Source organism: Anneissia japonica, unplaced genomic scaffold (assembly GCF_011630105.1).
Source record: "Anneissia japonica isolate Jap-2015-1 unplaced genomic scaffold, ASM1163010v1 scaffold288286_len36004_cov146, whole genome shotgun sequence".
NCBI lineage: Eukaryota > Metazoa > Echinodermata > Crinoidea > Comatulida > Comatulidae > Anneissia > Anneissia japonica.
The window spans coordinates 2635-10851 of record NW_022730029.1 but is presented as its reverse complement, the minus strand read 5'-3'; positions in this window follow the sequence as shown (position 1 = coordinate 10851).

Here is an 8217-nt window from a genome sequence, read left to right as displayed (position 1 = left end):
GGGTTTCAGAGCTTATTTAAACGATTTCAGAATCTACTAATACAGGTATGTAAAAATAGGCCTATATATCTTCTCCCGACGGATGGGGGTATGTGGCTCTGAAAACCCCGCCCTGCCACTGGCGCCACCTCTGGTCACTAAAGAGAAATAAAATGAAAGAAATTCGAGATACTCTGTACAGTAGTTGCTAAATACAACGGGTTCAGCCGAGGGGAGTGGCTTGTATATGGTGACGTCATTATAATTATACCCTCTACCAAAAAACATCACACTACACTGTTTGACTACGGTAATGTGAAATTATCAAGGCGAGCAGGTTAATATGGAACGCCAAAAGGACAAAATACAATTGGTAGCAGCGCAAAACTGAGAGTCAGCAGTGCAAAACTGAGTCAGCAGCGCAAAACTGAGAGTCACCAGTGGAAAACGCAGAGTTACAGTGCAAAACACAGAGTCACAGTGCAAAACTGAGAGTCACCAGTGCAAAACAAAGAGTTACAGTGCAAAACTGAGTAGTGCAAAACACAGAGTCACAGTGCAAAACTGAGAGTCACAGTGCAAAACACAGAGTCAGCAGCGCAAAACCGAGAGTCAGCAGCGCAAAATTGAGAGTCAGCAGTGCAAAACACAGAGTAACAGTGCAAAACTGAGAGTCACAATGCAAAACACAGAGTCACAGTGCAAAACTGAGAGTCACAGTGCAAAACTGAGAGTCACAGTGCAAAACTGAGAGTCAGCAGCGCAAAACTCAGAGTCAGCAGCGCAAAACTCAGAGTAACAGTGCAAAACTGAGAGTCACAGTGCAAAACTGAGAGTCACAGTGCAAAACATTGGTGGCAATGCAAAACTCCAATGGCAGTGCAACTCAAGTGGACGCCCTCTATTTTGAATTAAAATTTCACAGCTTTTTTGGACGGTGTCAACAAGTAAAATGGATCGAATTTTGAGGTCACTTGGGTACTCCTTAGTGACCATTGACAATTTTGAAAGGGGGTGGGTGCGTATAAGCGTTACAATTAATACAAAAATTAAGTGATTGAAATAATTAATAAACAGTGGGCTATGGAGAAGGCTAGTAGTAGGTACATGTGCCCGGGCTTGTCAAAAAACAAGGCCTAAGTCTAGATATATGCCTAAATCCCTCGACTTCGTCGGCTTCTCAAGAAACATTGTTTTCCTAAATAAATCTCACTTAACTGTCTAAATTTTCTGCTTTTTTTTTCACTTCTGTTGTCTTTGTCTTAACCCAATTGGTTATCTTTTTAAAAAATTTTATTTTGATTGCGCCTTTTATGTATCCATTGGCAAAAGGCGCGGTACAAGTTCCTGTATTATTATCTAGGCCAGGCCTAGCTATAGGCTTTGGGGCCTACCTAGACAGGCTGGGCCTGGAATCCGCCGCTGAAATTATAATGTCAGGCCCGTAGGCATTCATGCCCGTAGGCGGGGGGGGGGGGTGCAGAGGCTGCGGACGCACCTACCTCTCCCAAATTCCAAAAGGTCTACTTTTTAAAACCTATGATTTCACAAAATCGTTCCCAATTTTCACAAAATGCTATAGCATGCATTGCATAATTTGCCGGCTTATCTAACTGTTGATTTTTAATATGTGGTATGAAATTTGTTAGAAATTGACCGTCTCCGGTGATTGCAGATTGTCCATATAATATGAATAATGTTATCTATAGGCCTGCAGGTGTATAGGACATAATAACCTTACTTTTCAGGTCCCAAAAACACCCAAATTAATGAAAATTTAAATGAAATATTCATGAATTATGTGTTTGAGAAATTTAATATGTAAAGACCCTCAAAATGCTACTTGTCGCTTTTCTCACAAACCCCCTCCAGGCCTCTGCCCCTGGACCACCAAATTTCAATTTTTAAAACCTGTTATTTCACTAAAATCGTTCCTAAAATTATCGCGAAATGCTATAATATGCATAACATTTTTTTGCCCGCTCTTCTACCCGTTCATTTTTTAATAATGTGCTACGAAATCTGTTGGAAATTATCAGCTCCAGTGATTGCAGATTGATCCATGTCATCTTTAGGCCTACAGATGTAAAGATCATGAAAAATTACAATTTCACAGTGGTGGATTCAAGGGGGGAGAGCCCCCTAAAATTATAAAAGAAATGGAGAAAAAAGAAAAATCATAGGCCTAATTAAAGTTTGTCTGAGAGTGCCATTTCCGGCCATTTTGAGGTGCCATAATCATAAATTTTCTTTCCTGAGGTGGTATTGACCATCTGTCGGTGCAAGTTCCTCCCTTCACCCCCACCCTCTATTTTGTCCCGCTTTTGAACAGAAAGTCCTGCTTTAAGATTCAATGTGTCCCACTTTTGGACGTTGAGGGGTTGGAATGTCTGACAGCGGTCACCGGTTCTGCGAAATGCCTAGGCAATTAGGTGGTATATGCAAGGTTCTCGAAAATTTTCGTTTGAAATTCAGCGAAAATGGTGTCAGTTATCCACTTTACACAAAAAATAAACGCTTCCCTTCAAACACCTCTTTCGAATAAACCCTTCTATAGAATCGCATAGGGTGTCTATTGTTACAGCCAGGCCCGTAGGCAGGATTTTCGATGGGGAGGTGCGTTTTCCAACCGAAGAGGACCTTACGATGGGCGACTGCCTAGGGATCCCTGCGAGGGTGGGGCGAATCTTCTGGAAGCTCTGACAAATTAGCATTTTAAGGGCCCTTTTTAATGAATTTCTAAAATCCATAATTTGTAATATCCTATTTCAATTTTCATTCATTTGAGTATTGTCTAGGGACCTGCAGTAAAGCAGGAAAATAGAGGGTGGGGGATGGTCAATACCACCTTATAGTCCCATGATTGCAGCTGAGGTAAGAAAATTTATGATTATGGCACCTTAAAATGGCCGGAAATGGCACTCTCAGACAATTATGATTTTTCTTTTTTCTCCATTTTCTTTTATAATTTTAGGGGGCTTTCTCCCTTGAATCCACCACTGTGAAATTGTAATTTTTCATGATCTTTACATCTATAGGCCTAAAGATGACATGGATCAATCTGCAATCACTGGAGCTGATAATTTCCAACAGGTTTCGTAGCACATATTAAAAAATCAACGGGTAGAAGAGCGGGCAAAAAAATGTTATGCATATTATAGCATTTCGCGATAATTTTAGGAACAATTTTAGTGAAATAACAGATTTTAAAAATTGGACTTTTTGAAATTTGGTGGTCCAGGGGCAGAGACCTGGAGGGGGTTTGTGAGAAAAGCGACAAAGTAGCATTTTGAGGGTCTTTACATAATAGATTTCTCAAACATATAATTCATGAATATTTCATTTAAATTTTCATTAATTTGGGTGTTTTTGAATTGGGACCTGAAAAAGTAACGTTATTATGTCCTGTACACCTGAAGGCCTATAGATAACATTATTCATAATATATGGACAATCTGCAATCACCGGAGAAGATCAATTTCTAACAAATTTCATACCACATATTAAAAATCAACAGTTAGATAAGCCGGCAAATATATAATGCAATGCATGCTATAGCATTTTGTGATAATTGGGAACGATTTTGTGAAATCATAGGTTTTAAAAAGTACAGCTAGGCCTGGCCTAGTTAATAATACAGGAACTTGTACCGCACCTTTTGCCAAGGTATACATAAAAGGCGCAATCAAAATAAATTTTTTAAAAAAAGATAACCAATTGGGGATCAACAAAGACAACAGAAATGACAAAAACAACTTGTACCGCGCCTTTTGCCAAGGGATATATACAAGGCGCAATCAGATAAAATTTTTAAAAAAAGATAACCAATTGAGGATCAACAAAGACAATAGAAATGACAAAAAGCAGAATATTTAGACAGTTAAGTGAGATTTATTTAGGAAAACAATGTTTCTTGAGAAGCCGACGAAGTCGAGGCATTTGGGTATATATCTAGACTTAGGCCTTGTTTTTTGACAAGCCCGGGCACATGTACCTACTACTAGCCTTCTCCATAGCCCACTGTTTATTAATTATTTCAAACACTTAATTTTTGTATTAATTGTAACGCTTATACGCAACCCCCCCCCTCTCTCTTAAAATTGTCAATGGTCACTAAGGAGTGCCCAAGTGACCTAAAAATTTCATCCATTTTACTTGTTGACACCGTCCAAAAAAAGCTGTCTGTGTGAAACTTTAATTCAAAATAGAGGGCGTCCACTTGAGTTGCACTGCCATTGGAGTTTTGCATTGCCACCAATGTTTTGCACTGTGACTCTCGCTTTTGCACTGTGACTCTCAATTTTGCACTGTGACTCTCAGTTCTGCACTGTGACTCTCACTTTTGCACTGTGAATCTGTGTTTTGCACTGTTACTCTCAGTTTTGCACTGTGACTCTGTGTTTTGCACTGCTGACTCTGTGTTTTGCACTGTGACTCTCAGTTTTAAACTGTGAATGTGTGTTTTGCACTAATCAGTTTTGCACTGTGACTCTGTGTTTTGCACTTAGTAGGGTCAATCTGACATGTGACCCCAAAAAAATTGCAAGAAAGCGTTTTTTGATGTTTTTCTGTAGAATGAGGTCTGGAGAAAAACATATCAAAAGTTGGCAAAAATCGGAGCACCGGAAAATGGTTTTTCCAAGATGGTCGCCAAAATGGTGCCAATACCTTAAAAATAGCTATAAATCTGGCAATTTTCTCTTAATTGGAGTCGCGATTTTGTCTCTAAACTGATGTTTATGGGCCAAGAAACTTGTTAGAAGACTTAGAATATATTTTGATCGATAATGAACAAATTTAAATGGCATCCAAAATGGCCGTTATATATATATTTTTTGTATAACTATAAATCATAAACTAGTGATTCTACAGTGATATTTTCAGTGGCTATGTTTTCTTGGTCATAGAATATACCGGTGCTATTTATTGAAAAAGATTCCAAGCAGTGTTTTAATAAAATATAGAGTTCAAAATGGAGTCAATATCTATAACAGCTATTAAGCACTCTTGCGGAGCCATGATTTGGATATTATAAATAGTGAATAATGTCAATATTCATAACAGAGAACAAAATGGAAAAAAAAAAACAATTAAAGCTGATAGATAGGAATGGTTACTAGACAGTAATGGTGCATTTTCCTTTACTTTGAGAGAATAGCCCTCCAGGATATTAACAATCATATCTCCACAGAGTCACAATCTCATAAATAAAGTCATCAAGTGGAACAGAGAACTATAAATAATAAAGCAATATGAATTAAATTAACGAAAGGTAAAACAAAAAGTTGTTACCAGTAGGCCCACTTGTTTGTAGAAACGGATATTTATTACAGTGCTGTTTTACTGTCAATATTCAATTTCGTCATCGTCATCTGAAAATGTATAATGTGATATATTGTCGAAGTTGGAAAGTTGGCAATGTCCACAAGCTGCAGTGCATTCCAGCCCATGTTTTCTACAACTACATTTGGTTGTGCTACATCCTGCAGAGCAGTTGCATCAGATTATTTTGAGTAGTGTGTCAGGTGCTGGTTTATTGTCCGTCATTTTTGGAACTAGTTTGTCGCCTTGTATATCCCAGCCCCATTCAGCAGGGTCCATACCACTGTCTGTGCCCATCCACTGCATGACTTGCAAATATGTTCGCCGAGAGTGAAATTTTGTGGATGAGGTTGTTAGAGGCAGTTTTTCAGGTTTTACAAAAGTCTTTGCTGTGACCACTTTCTTGCAAAGGAAATTGTAACGTAAGGATATGAGAGACTGAGTTTGGTTCCCATTAAACAATTATACCATAACTTTGCATTAAGTTCCTTCTATTGTAAGCTGATCTTCCTTTGGTGCGCAAGATATTTTGGAACTATGCACGCAGGACAGGGTCACACTTAGTAACTTTCTGAAAGACAGACTTTTTGCCAATCCCATAGATTCTTGAACAACAGATCACGGCACATACCATCACCTAGTATTTGTCTCAGAACCTTGACGTTATAAGAGTATGGATTCTCTTTGTCTTTGTCGGACCGAAAGTAGAGGTCCTTACAATCCTTAGTTCCGTAATAAAGTAACAGGACCAGCAGATCTGTGTCTTCTCCAATGAGGGTTGTTGACTTGTAGGATGACATTGTAACAGCTGCTTTTACTATATCCACATCTGCATCTCCTTCAGCTTGTATTACATGGCAGGCTTTCTGACGCAGGTGGGTTGCAATCAGATGGATAAGTGCCTGTTTGTTCATAACATTTGAGAGAAAATCTTTTTTCCAACAAATTTTGTTGAATCTGTTATATTGACCTTATTTGTAACTCGAGTTTTTCGTCGTTGATGTGCATTGTATTTTGTACTTGGCCCTCCATTGTATCCGTCAAATACTATGGTGGCCTGACCATATAGTTTGAGCGTAAAAGATGCGTAGGTATGCTTTTTAAGTATATGTGTTCCCTTCTCTCCATTTTAATCTGTGGATAAGAGAGCCTCCATCAGAACATAATGATTCGTTTTGGGGATGGAACGATGTACTGCAGCGTCTGATGAAGTGACGTGGTTTCGTAGTGCATTCAGAGGTTGTGCCTTTTCAGGCTTACGCAAAATATGCTTTGCTTCAAACAAAGATAGGGGATATGGTGACAGTTCGTATTTCATTACCTCATCTAGGCAGATTCCCAGATTGCGATAATAGCAAGAACCTTTGAAACAGGAGACTTGGATCAATAGTTTGATCCTCAGACACCTTGATGGTAGCGTCTTGACCTTATTCTTGCGTCTGTATGAATATGAAAAGACCGACTGTCCTTCCACATTTTTAACTATTTCTTCACCTATGGTGAAAAGTTCTTCAACATTTACGTCTTTATCAGCATTTATTCCTGTAATAATGTTTCTCATTGTCGACTCCTCTGAGAAGGGAGAATATTCTGCAAGCTTGTTTGAAAGGTTTTCCAAGTCAACCCTGTCCCTTTTCATACACGAGACAGTTGCCTCTTTGTGTTGCACACTTGTTGTGTACACTTTATTTGTGAAGTCCTGCATGGCATAGTTATACGCTGAGGATATAGGAGCAGACACTGTCCAAACGGCTCTTTGGTGTTCAGTCATGCCACTTCCTCTGGTTAATCCACCTGTACTCTTCAGAGAACGCATTAGAGTCTGCCCAATGACCAAGTCGGATCCAAGGCCAGCCCAATACTGATTGGAGCGTCTTATCACATGTAATCCATTTCTGAATTGTAACACTACAGGGTTATTTGTTTCTAACGCCTGGCATTTCTGGAGGTAGAGATATGCAGATTTCAAGTAATTTGGGTGCTGAGCAGCAGAAAATATGGGTGAGCATTCAGATATAGCATGGATATGCGTGTGCCATGACCCTGTACGATTAGCTTCGATAAGCTTGCGAGCAACTCCGAGCATGTTCTGGTAGATAAGCCACAGTTTGCTTGTTTTTGACCTATTAAATAATTTACGCATTTTAGAATTCAGAGCATCGACGATCTTGTTAAGGCAGTTTGATTTCAATGTGTCTAAAGCTAGATGCTGATTGGCTAAGAGTTTGATCTGTATTACTCTTGAGTGGGCATGCGTTCATTTCCCTTGTTTATTAAAAGCTGATTTGTCTTTTTTTGAAATTAAAAGAATTTTATATTATATTAACTTAATTATGCATATCGCCTAAAAAAATAAACTTGCATTTAATATAAAAATAACATTACGTCATTATTGACATAATGACGTAATTTTTGACATAATGATGTCATTTTGTATGTTATGATGTCACTTAAAACACTTCAGACACCTTCAAGACATATGCACCTAGCAAAATATGCAATATTTTTAGTAATATTTACATTCAAAATGGTAGATTATTGTTGAATTCCACATTTATGAGTAGATTTTACTCATTTTTACACATTTTGGCGGCCATCTTTGTTTTACCTCATATTTTGAACCTTTTTGGAGGTCCGATTCTTGCCAACTTTTGATATGTTATTCCTGACGTTTCATTGTACATAAAACCATCATAAAACGTTTTCTTGCAATTTTTTGGGGGTAAGTGCATTTTCTTCATTATTTTGACTCTACTAACTGGTGACTCTCAGTTTTGCACTGCTGCCAATTGTATTTTGTCCTTTTGTATGGAACGCCAAAAGGACAAAATACAATTGGCAGCAGTGCAAAACTGAGAGTCACCAGCGCAAAACTGAGAGTCACCAGCGCAAAACTGAGTCACCAGTGCAAAACTG